We start from the raw sequence: 13,091 nt of genomic DNA, 5'->3' as shown, positions 1-13,091 counted from the left end.
GCGGAGGATCCTCGAAAAAGAAACCATGGGGTTCCATGATGTTGATCCCGCCGAAACAGACAGCCGCAGCCGCTCAGGGCGATGCCTCGCTCATAATCGATACCATCAAGAATCCCGTTTGCGATCGATGTCCTGTTCTCTCGGGGTGCGTGTCCTTACTTCTGCTGTTCGGGCTCTTCGTCCTCCTATTCTGCACACTCTTCGTTCTTCTGTTCTTCATCATTTAGTCCCGCCAAATTTTCGGGACCAAAAAATGACGCGGGATAATCAAGATTTTGAGAAAAATCCCAAACAATCCAACCCCTCATCGTCCTGCAACGCCAACCCAGTGCCCAAAACTCACCGAAAAACTCGAATCTCTCTCGACACAGAACAAATCAGAAAGTTCCATCCTGCCCGAGTGCATCCAATCAAGTTACAGCTGGTCTGAGAAAAAAATTCGCCAGGGGCTGGTCGTCTAAGGGATGAAAGGAGAGACTTTTGAACTTGCCGTGGAGGAAAAATTCGGCGAAAGCAGGGAATCTCTTTACCGTCTGAAAGTATTCGCTTTGTCGTGTCAAAGGAACGGTCCCGGTGATACAGACGCGGGGGTGCAGAGAGGTAGAGGGGGTCTCGGGGAATCGGGGGCGACGCGACGGTCGGGAAGAGGATTGCGCGCGCGACTAAAGGGGAGGAGAGGGGTGGGTTTCGTTAGGTCGGGCGCAGTTTTGATGATAACGAGCGGATTTGCAATCACGACTACATTGTGCAGGATCCTGCTGTTAGCTAACTTGAAGAGGGATGAAACTCAGACGGGCTGAGATCACAGAGCAGGAAGCTGAGAGCGCGATGTAGACGACGGCGACGGATGAGAGGACGCGTCGGGGGAGGCTTTTCGCGAACATCCCTCTCTCTCTCTCTATTCCCCCCTACATCGCGTTTCGCAACCCCTGAACGATGGAAAGTGCAAATCTCAAAATTACAGGACTACACGCGTGCGTGTAGACTGTGCGACACCCTGATGTACCAAGTACATCTCTGCAGAAATATGTATCTCGCGAAATATCCTGCCCGAATATCTGCGAACCGAATCGCGAGCATGCTAACGAAGGATCGCGATGTATCCGACTAATGAACTTCTACCATTACCGAAATTAGTTCGGAAATGAGTATGAAACATCAGATGATTCTAAGATCACTCGATCTCGCAATAGCATTTGAAATGATTCAGCTGGCGATCTAGTTTTTCAGGTGGAAAACTCGAAACGTGAGGAAACACAGTTGTTCAAACAGCGTCGGCACATTCGGAACATTCGAAAATTCGGAGTCGTACAGCTTCGAGGTTAAACAAATGCAATCCTGTGTTTGTTTAACCTCGTTTCCATTCTACTGTTTGAGTCGGAAGCATTCTACACATGTATAGTTAGCCTCACGGAAGGAAAAGTTGCATTCTGAAATCAATGTTAGTAGACCGTAAATTTTAAAAGCAACATATTCTGTAAAATTGAATTTTCGAATATTTCGTGTTACGTAAAACAAACACAGGGCTTTTAATAAAAGTTGCACAAACTCTATATAAATCCAATCTTGTCGTCTCGTAATTTTCACAAAGTAATGCAAGGTTATTTCTAAGGCTCCAGGTTCATTGTTAACAAGTTTCAAGACGTTTCGAGCTCGCAGATTCCCCAGAACGTTTTCCCTCGGAATTTCCCGGCATCCTCCGGGCATTATCATGATAAAAGTGGTCCTGTGGCCCGTTCGCCGTCGAACTCTCTCAGGGTCCATTGTCGTGAATCCCTCGATACCCCATAAAAGAATACAAACTCGAGAAAGAAGCGTGACGCGGTCGACCAACCGCCTACTGTGCAAACACGCGAACTGCGTGTCAAAATCGACGTAACTTCTATGCGTCATGTTCCGTCGAGTGGCGTCAAAGAATTTATCGAAACTGGTTGATAAGATCGACCTAGAAAATCGCGCGCGATCATGTGTCTTATAGATCATTTAATAAAATTAAGGAAAGTCTGGTCGAAATTCATTCGATTAAATGCTCGGTCGAGTTAAAAACTTCGATAAGCGGTTGACTCACATAATGGAGTGAAATGAGTGAAATTTTTCACTGGGTCAGCAGCAGACAATGAGCCAATGAAACAATTGAACAATTTTTCAAGCATTTGTTGATGTTTAAAAGTTCCATCGGGAGCGTTCACTCCGATTTTCCCATGCAACGTCCCCAAGATCATTTGATAAAATTAAGGAAAGTCTGGTCGAAATTCATTCGATTAAATGCTCGGTCGAGTTAAAAACTTCGATAAGCGGTCGACTCACATAATGGAGTGAAATGAGTGAAATTTTTCACTGGGTCAGCAGCAGACAATGAACCAATGAAACAATTGAACAATTTTTCAAGCATTTGTTGATGTTTAAAAGTTCCATCAGGAGCGTTCACTCCGATTTTCCCATGCAACGTTCTGAAAAATAAACAAACTACAATACGTCGATTGTTCTCGTGGCCAGGTCGACGTCAAAATCAATGGGCCACGAGATGATTGATCTACACGAAAGGAAATCGGTACAATAAAGGAACAGTTTTGATAGCGGAGGCCGGTGAACCATTCTCACCTGTAAAAGCAGAGGCCGTTTGATCATCGTATGGGAATGTCATAGGTTTTCTTAGCGCATTCCTGGGGGTGTCGGGAATGGAACGGATTCCTGGATGTTTGTACAACTCTGGCGATTTTCACTGAATCAAATTGTCCTGTTTTTACACACAATAATGCTACTTTAAGCCAACACACCTTCGGAAGGAGAGCAATCAGGAAATAGAGTTTAGAGGATCGTCTAAAAAGAAGGAAAAATGGTGAAATGCTGCTCGAAAATTGATCCGTAATAATTCCACTAAAGCGACAGCTCGATTTACTTATTATCAGATCGTCGCTGATACAAATCGGGTCGAGCGATTTTTCCTCGAAGCAGTCGCGCACTTAACGAACAGGGAGAACGCAAATAGCAGGAGGCCGGTTCTCATCGCGATGTAACCGATTACACGGATTTTTCCAGTGGCACGTACCTACCCGTATTACATACATACTATAGGTCTGGGTTGTAAAGTGGGCACACGGGGGCACGGAATGAAGTTGCCCGTTGATTCGAAAGGAATAATCGGATTAGAGAGGTGAATGCCGCCGGCGCGGTGTGCGGGGTGCATGGTTCATTGTTGAACGTTGACTCTCGAGAGGGATGAAAATCCACGTCGCTATGCGCCACGGGCCACGGGTCCTTCCTCCGAGAACAATCGAGGCTGTCCGACATTTCTGCGGGAGCAAAACGGGGGGTTGCGTGCCCGCCACGTGGCCCCTATTACATAATATTAGACTTACACCCCCTCACACCCTCTTATTAGAACGTCCAGGGTGAACAGAGTCCCGTAACCAACCCTGACTGCGATTTTCCTGCGATTAATCGGTCGGATCGCGATCCCACGCGGTCTCCTCGAGTGTGATCGTATCGATCACGATCGCTAGCCGAGCACATTAGCGTGGTGGATGCGGTTTCGGCTCCTTTTTTTCGCTTCCGGACACCGTGGGGAGCTGAGAATCGCTCTATGAACTCATCGGTCCCTTTCGAGTGTACATAGACTTGTGTGTCTTTAGAACGTAAATTTTTATTTATTTATTTGCTTTGTTTCAGACTTACAGCTAAGAAATGTGACTTGGTTTACATTAACCTAACTTGACAGATCTATCTTGTTTCGGTCCATACCTTCTCTCACTCTTTTTCTTTGTCTCACTCATTCCTACCCTGACCTACTCTGCTCGTATCCTAATTATTGCATTCTTTCCTATTCCCTAACATATGTTTTTAGTTCGGTATACTCCTTGAGATATTTATGCTCTCTTTTCTCTCTTTTCTCTCTTTCTCCTCAACTTCTCCAACCACTCTTCGACATTTCTATCTTTCCCCCCGCTCACTACATCCTCGATCCTGATCTTTCCTCCCATTACCCTGCATTCTCTTGTTAAATATTCTAGGCTTCCATACTTGTCCCCACAAAGGTCGTATTCTCTCGCTTCGTCTTCCAGCACGTGGATTTTTATAAGTTACGTATATAATACTAGGTTGGAGGGAAAGTTCTGTCGTATTTGACATAAGCAGGTAATTTTGCTTGTAAATCAAACACACATATTGCTAGCGAGTCGTTGAGAAACAGGAATTGACAGGTTATCTGAGAACTAGCAAGAAATAATGAAAATTATATCATCTTCATCTTCTGCATCTGACAATCTAATATACAGGGTGTTCATTTGAAAACTTTCAAATGATTTCGAGGAGGAAAGAGGGGGGCAGTATCAGTTTTTTATTTTTTTAACTTTGTTTTTTCAAATGGAAACCTATATTTTTTATTATGGGATCTTATTGTACGTAAAAAGATCAGCAATTTTCGTATGATACTTTTTTTTATCCGCGCACTAGTTGCGGAGATATTTAAAGAGAAGTAGAGCGAGTCATACTTATACTGCGAGCAAGTTTGTAATGTCTTTATAACTATAACAAATTTTTAAGATGTTCTCCGTTGTTTTCTAAACAATAATACAGACGATTCTCAAATTCTGAACGAACATTTCTGAAGGTATCTGTTGGAATAGCTCTACATTCCTGTACAATTCTGCGACGCAAATCGTTGACGCTTTCTGGTTGTGTTTTATAAACAACAGACTTTTAGCGTCCCCACAACTCGCCCGGAGGGCCTGGTTGCGAGCAGCTAGTTAAATCATATTAAACATATTAAATGTTTATTAAACATATTAAAATGTTTTTCTTTAAAATACGACAGAACTTTCCCTCCAACCTAATATGTATAATGGAGCTCGCGTCAAACCCCGACAGTCTCGAAACTTGGCGCGCATCTTGGAGTTAATTAATCCGATTGTTTCTTGAAACAATCGTCGAAGAAACCGACAAACAATTAAACACGTTGACCTTCGCAGACCCTTAACTTGTCGACCTAAGTGCCGACCTAAGGTTTGGGAAAAAGCTCATAAAAACAATATAAGAATGATATTTACAAAATTCAGAAAGGAGCATATTACTAAATAAAGGGAGAATAAAGTAATGCTAATTGTATTTCAATATTTGTTGAAAATCATACGAATAACATACATATAAAAAATTATGAAAAACAGAAAAATCAATTCTCTTTTACAAACAGTATTTGCACATAAGAAAAATCATCGTTTGATATAGATCACGTAGATCACGTAGTGTGAAGCAGAGTTGGGCATTAATCGATTAAAATTTTAATGAAGATTGATTGATTAATGTGTATGATTAAAAAAGTAATCATTGAAAAATCGGCGATTGATTCAATCGATTAATGAAGTTAATCGTCAATCGTTGATTAAAAGAAGAAATCATTGAAAAATCGGCGATTGATTCAATCGGTTGATGAAGTTAATTGTCAATCATTGATAAAAAAAGAAGAAATCATCGAAAAGTCGGCGATTGATTCAATCGATTGATGAAGTTAATCGTTAATCGTTGATTAAAAGAAGAAATCATCTAAAAATCGGAGACTGATTCAATTCATTGATGAAGTTAATTTATAAGTATTTAATCGTTAACCACAATTAACGACTAAGCTAGGAGATTAATTGTTAATTGCGAATAACGATTGGAGTAGAAATTTATTCGTCAATCGTTGATTAAATTTTTGCCCAATTCTGGTATGAAGTATAGATATTGCATTTTCAATCATTTGTAACAAAATAACTAATATCGGACCACAAAACTAAAGGATAATTCCATGATGTACGGCAAGCGTCAGAAGGACTGAGAGTTATTAATTCGTGTAATTAACAAAAAGTGAAATCCATAAACAATCTTTTGATTGTTTTGCAACGAAATTAAACCGTTCATAAAATCTTGAGGTAGAGTTCTCTCGCATTGCGAATAGTAAGTCGTCATCGCACTTTTCGCAAGTGTTGTGAACGACGATATACTATAAGGGTTAATAACTCGCGACACGATGGCGAATGTCGTACGCGCTGCGTCAATACGCGTCGATCGTCGAGAGAAAAAATGTCCGTTTGCATCGCGTTGCATCTCGTCGATCTCGGCCGACTAATTATTATCGCGGTGCATTATCACCGCGGATCAAGCTGAATCATCGCAGGGGATGGGACGCGTCGCGTTGCACCTTGTCGCAGTCGCGTCGTGTTCACAGCCATGGGAATACTATAGGAAACGTGCCCATGTACGTATACATATGCATGCGTCTCTAAACTCGAGACGAGGTATAATCCTACGGGTATCTCGCGAATTCGAAACGAGATACGTGTACGGTAGGTGTAACAAGCTTACGCTTGCGGTCGCATTCGACTCTGGCTGCCACACGGATTAGGGATGATCTCCTTTTGTGCGTGGGACGCTTCTTACGCGGACCCCTAATCGATCGATCAAAACCGCGCGAATCGAGAATCTTCAGGTATTCTTGATTTTAACACATTGTTAACCGACAATTTTACACAGAGGCTGTCTCGTGTCACCGGCTATTATTTCGTAACTGAATGTGGAAGTAGAACAATCTAAATAAACCTCAATAAATTTCATTTATACGTAATGAATTAAGATGAAACTTTGAACATGTCTTTTTGTATAATCACCGAATGAACAAAGGTTTTGAAATATTCCACGTCAACAACGTTTGGGCATGAAAACATGAGTTAACTTGTGACCGGTCAACAATTTGTTAAAATTTTCCAATACATAAATTCCGTAAAATCTAAAGCCTCCATTATAGCACTACCGTTCGCAACGATTTTCAAGATCATGAATAGTCAGTCGAGCCTCGCCAAATAATTTCGAGTGACTCCGACATCGCAGCAGCTTGAATTAACGTGCCCGAAGAAATTCGAGAGCCGATCTCCCAACGTGAATTAAATCACCGTGGCCAATCTGTGGTTCGATTGAGTTGTTCTCAAAGACAAAATTTCCTTCTCTCTCTCTCTCTTTCTCTCTTTCTCTCTGTCTCCCTTTCTCTTTCTGAAAGATTCGTCGCCAGAAGCACACGAAATAAATAACGAATCCTCACGTATCGGGATCGGCGCACCGTTCAAGAAGAAAGAAATCGCGTCGTGGCCGGGTATACTCGGTGAATTGGTATTTAAAAATATGCATGCCGACAGATGCGGTTTCCATGTCGCACGCTTGCAGCGACTCCCATAAATATGATAAGGCCCTATAAAGAGATATACGAGCCTATAAGCCGGTTTCGCGTACCCACCGACTCCGATGCCCGCCGACGAATGCGCAAACGGAAACAAACAAAAAGGAATAATCGGTAGAAAGAAAGAGGAACAGGGGAACACAGAAGCGAAACAGGAAAGCAAGCCTGGTCGAAGATTACGCGTTAACGTTCATTAATTAGAAGGTTAATCGCCGGTTCCTGACCGGGTTCGTTCGATTAATCACCGCGACAATGGCGGTGTTAGCGTGCCGAGGCCGGGCCTCGGCCACGAGAAAGTTTATGCGAAAACGTTAATTATTTCGTCGGCGAACAGCTGGAGGGACGTTTATAATACTCGATAAGTTAGCGTACACGGCTTGGCGTCTTTTTACCTTTCGCTTCGGTTTTGCTGAGGCAGAATTTCATTTCGAAGGAGTTCGGCCGATATTGTAATAATTAGGCTGCGGATTTTTTACATTTATGACAAAAATGGGCACGTGCAATTTAAAGCAGTGGACGAATTACGAAGATTTAACGACATCAGTGTATTAATTTCAGCTTAATAAGACCATTAAAAGAAAAAAGAATTTTCTATTTTATTTCTGTGTCTTGCAATCAATGCAAACATTTTTTATTTTGCATAAAGATCCGCAGTCTAGTGATAATTATTGAAAAATTCCCGAACGCGTATTAAAGTCCCTACTGTAATACGTAGAACGTCAAATATTTGAAGCGTTAATAGAAAAATATGAGTACATTGGAAAGAAGAGAAATTTCCAAAATCCACGGAAAAGGCAGAAGCACGTTTAGAGAGGAAGCAGAGGGAAATCAGTTTCCCCGCGTGTTTCTCTTTAACAAGTTTTTCGCAAGTTTCCACGAAGTCTGTGTGTGTGGTTGCAGCGGCGTCGAGTAAGGGGTGGTTCGGCGTGGGTGGCGCGATTATTTCGACGAAACAGAGAGGAAAGAAGGGACTGTGCGGGGAGTGGCGGAGAGGGGTGGAAAACGAAGTTTGTTAGCTGTCGCCTTTTTGTCCCCGCGTTTGTCGGGCGACACGGGGTAAACTTTCCCGTAGTTTCGCGGCGATTCGCGGGGCGTTGCGGAGGCGGCTTGCAGCTACGGACACGCCCAGCGTCGCGACGCTTTTATCGATCAACGACCGTACGTATGGCAACGGCCATTTTACTTTTCCGCCTGTGGATATGTTCGTGGAAATTTCGCACACACAGAGAGAGGGAGAGATAGAACCGGATGGTGAATTTTCCAGTGACTCGCGACGCCCACGCACCCTCCACCGACCAACTACTTCCGGTAATGTGCTTAAATTGACGACAACACTAGCCGCTAATTAAAAATTCTTCCTGGAATTTTTTCATGGAGAAAATTAGGGTTGACCTTGGTTTGTCCTTTCATATGCAATTGTTCGAAACATGTTTGAGAGGAACAAGTTTCCAGTTGTTCATTTCAGGCCTCGGATAAAATTTTAAGAGCTGCGCGAAGTACGTAGGAATGTTCGAGGGTTTAGTATTTTTAAGTTAAGCACAGTTTGCACCGCCGGGAATTCTACGGTATTGTTCCCGGCCCTTTGAATTTCATAGGGCGAAAGTTAAATGGAAACCAGCACGGGTCCAGGTCGCAGGATCGGACCAGAGTATCTTCTTTTTGCGGCAGGTTTCTCTCTTTATTACACGGACAACTGTAGTCGCGGAGACGGCGGCAGCCAGGACGAAGGAACATAAACGGATTAGGAGGGTCTTGCCGGATGACTAAGTTTTAGACGGGGCAGCGCCGGCGCCAAATCCAATTTGATCTTAACGTTAACTCGATCCCGCGTACGGTTACACGGTGAATTAAGCGTCGTTAACAACGAGGCGAAGTAACCGAGGCCTCAAAAATACAATAACCCCCTGCATGGACGTCAACCGATACGAGCCAACAAGTGGTGATTACTTTTTACCTTGGTGGATAGGGTGGCTTATATCACCTGTCCACACGAGAATTGTATCTCTTTTTAATCCAATTAGTTGCAGAACTTTTCTTCAATTTTTGTAGACAAATTTTGAGAAAGTGGTACCAAATAAAATCCTATTTTCATTGGTAATAACTAGACTGCGGATCTTTATGCAAAATAAAAAATGTTTGCATTGACTGCAGGACACAGGAGCCAAACAAAAATTGTATTCTTCTTTTAGTTATCCTATCAAGCTGAAATTAATACACTGATGTCCTTAAATCTTCTTAATTCGTCCACTGCTTTAAATTGTACATGTCCATTTTCGTCGTAAATGCATAGAATCCGCAGTCTAGTAATAACATTTGTAGGTCCAAAATAAATAAAAATTTTCGAAAATTTTTATGAACCATTAATGCATGAAACTTCGCAGTCTAGTCATTAATAACCAAACACGGTGGAAAACGGTAACTCCCACTCACTTGGGTGAGACTAACTACTGGAAGGATTGAAAAAAGAACCAAAAAAGTTGCAACAGCCTATCGAACTTTTGTCCAATTCTAAATCGAGAAGCACACAAAAGCCTTTCATAGAAAATATCAACCCTTTGAACAGCTCTTGTCGATTATGTATATTACACGGTGGAAGTATGCCACAGAAAAGAAGGCGAGCTTTTCTGAACAAAAACAGACCGCCCCTCGTTCCCCGATGCCCACGCCTATTCGAGTCATAATAATCGAGCGATGTACTATTTCCTAACAGAATCAAGACTCGTTGGCCCTTTGAGCGAGTCGTAACGCGATTCGACCGAATCGACCGCTGCTGTGTCGACGAGTGAAATTATTGCTCGAGGAATTAGGGGTTTGCAGGGCCCTTTCTATCGTTCACAGTAACCCGCGGTATGCAGAATCGACGAATGAGCGGCCGGGGCTCGGGGGGTGCATAATATTTAGCTGATGCACCCTGCAGACGCGTTAGAGATCGCGAATGTGTGCTCGTTCCGTGAAATAAATGCTAAAAATGCGAATTTGCGGTGGAAATTGGCAAATCATCTTCAATATGATCCTATAGTTCTTAATTTTGTAGGATGCGTAAAATATTTCCGGCAATTACGCCACCCCCGCGACGGAATGGAAATCCATTGTTTACCAGGGAGTTCGAATTTCCGATACAGAAAATTGTATATTCCAGACACGCGCCAGCCGAAACCGGGTAGCCGAGAAACTGTTTGGAATTTTCGGATTCGCGACTCCGCCGAGATAAAACAGAGGGTGAGATTCTGCGAAGGTGGCTCACGGAATCGTCGACGTCGCCTCTATTCTTGCTACGTAAGTCTACAGTGCGATACAAAATTGTTTTCGACGCGGAACACTAGAAACTTGTTCCAGAAACTTGTTACTTGTCGTTACTATTGTTCTTGAATAGGAACTTGAGGAACACCGCATCGAGGGGGATGAAGATTTTCTATACGTTCGCCGTGCATACTTTTGGAGCTAGTCATTTTAGATAGTCGAAAGAGTAAACAGATTTTTGAATCATCCTCTACGCGAGTGTATTGCAAGTACATCAGGGGGTTTGAGGGGTTGCAGAAAGAGGGCCAGCAAGATCCAGGAGGGTGGCGCACGGACGTAGAAGAATGAAATGATCGAGTTATGCCTGATTGCCGCTTGTTGTTCCAGCTCGATAAACCGGACCCGAGCGGCTCGCCGAATTTCACCTTGTTCCCCCCAATTTCACGAGTCCGTCCGCCCCTGCGTCGTAATCATCCTCCGCCAAGAAGATTTTCTCGTCCTCTTCCTCATCCTCGTTCTCAGAGAAGATCGAAACCGACGGGACCGAAGCTCGGAGCTTTTTAAATCGCCACGAGCTTCTCTCCGTTATGCGCGAAATCGCGAAGTCAGCGGCCCGGATGTTTAATCTAATCTGATCTACAGCGATCACCACCACCCTGTACACGCGCCACCCTTTGAACATCATCAACGATACGTCGAGCGAACGCTTTGATGTTTCCTGGATGTTACTCGGTTTCAGAGAGGCGGAGTTTGTTCTGTATCGGAAGTAGCGATACATATTTGTGTCTCATTAAGCTGCAAGCTGATGAGATGTTAGCACTCTCGAGTGCGTTTCCTAGCTAGTTCCTCCTGTGATCATAGTCGCACAGTCATTAGTCTGACGAGGTTGGCAGTCTGGTATTCACTACCAGACTGCGGATCTTTGGCAGTGTTTCGACATTGAGTAAAGGAAATCGTAGGAATATTTCCAGGGTGTAGCGATACATATTTGTGTCTCATTAAACTGCGGATCTTTCTGCAAAATAGAAATCTGTTTTTGTGGGTAGCAGTGTTTCGAAATGATTTTTCTGTTTAGACATTGAGTAAAGGAAATCGTAGGAATATTTCCAGGACGTCGGATTGAAAATGCACCCCGGCTTTGCACCTCCCTGTACCTTGCTACATTATTCGGTCCACTTGTCGGCACCCTTTGGGGTGGCAGCCCCTACACAGCCACCCTTCCGTAATCCTGTTAGCGAGCACGACGCTTCCACGCACCTACGCACTCGCGCACCACCTACCCCCTTTGTTCCCGCAGTCTAGAAAAAAACAATGGGCGACCACGGTCTCGATTCTGCGACTGTCGACCGAGAGAAATTCATTGCGATCCTCGCCCTTTGAAACTGCTCGATACCCGACCACCCCTTACAAATCCAATCAATTATTTATTTGCGAACATTCAAGACGGTACTGGTTCACATTTTTACGAGATCGCAACGCTGCTGCAAGCTTGAATTTAAAATTCGTTCCAACTATCATTTTACCAATTGTTCATGTAACTTTTTGTCAGGATCTTCGTTGATCCAACTCGATCGTAAAATTGACTACGACGTCTACGAAAAGAAAGAGTTCCACGGACACGTAGCGGAACATTAATCAAGGAACGATCAGTAGGAGACATCAAAGGGCGGCCGCCGGGACGGGAAATTTCATGCAAATCACAAAGAAAGAAGGAGTTTATTTCTTCCTTTATCTTCGCGAGCCTCCCTCCCAGTTCCTGATCACTTCCTTCCTTCCTTCCTGTCAAACCGAGCTCGTAGCCGCAAATTAGCCGCCCAGGCTAAAAGAAACTGAAAAGAGGGTTGCCAGCCTCGGCCATTTCCATTTTGCAACCTCTTCCCACCCTGATCGAGCATGGTCGTTTTCTCTGTCTCGAGGCAGTTTCACACCGCGCCGGGGAAATTCGTGATCGACCGACCGTATCGGCTGCTATTTTTCCGCCGCGGTAATTATTGTCCCGGCCGATCATTTGCATGAATTTGCATCGACTTTTAGTTCCGTTTCCACCGTTGCGCTCGAACACTTGGAAATCGCGACGCGTGGGCCTCATTTTCCGTTCGACTCGCTCGACCCCCGTTGCTACGCTGCTGAAAATGGTAATTCGATCGAGTTGACAATTTTAGCGGGTGCAAATACTCCTTCACGATTTTCTATAGTTGAAAACAGCACCAATAGTTGAGCACCAGTTAAGAAAAATTCTCTGCGTGAATAATAGTAAATGCTTTCTATCCTTTATTAAATAGTCCAAAATACTCTATGCGTGAAAATGCTGTTTGAACTTCTTACATTGTGTAACAAAGCATTAAAATAAAAAAGGTGGTTACTTCGTTTACTTGCAATAACGATTAGTAGAAATTACAAGTAAAAGGGCAAATACAAATAAGAAAAGATAGCATATGAAATCTAATTTAGGAACAGAGTAGAGATGTTTCGTGGTTTGCTTGTTCTTAATTAATAGGAGAAGCTATATTTATCTACCGCGCCTTTTTCGACAGATTATTACGTCCAGAATACTTGCAATCGTTACAACAATAAGTGCGCCGCTTAATACTCCCATGGGCCTGTCACGAGGCACCCTGTCGGCGTTGTAATCCCGTAAAAATGTAAA

This window comes from Lasioglossum baleicum, chromosome 11, assembly GCF_051020765.1.
Source record: "Lasioglossum baleicum chromosome 11, iyLasBale1, whole genome shotgun sequence".
Lineage (NCBI taxonomy): Eukaryota > Metazoa > Arthropoda > Insecta > Hymenoptera > Halictidae > Lasioglossum > Lasioglossum baleicum.
This window is presented reverse-complemented; position numbering follows the sequence as displayed.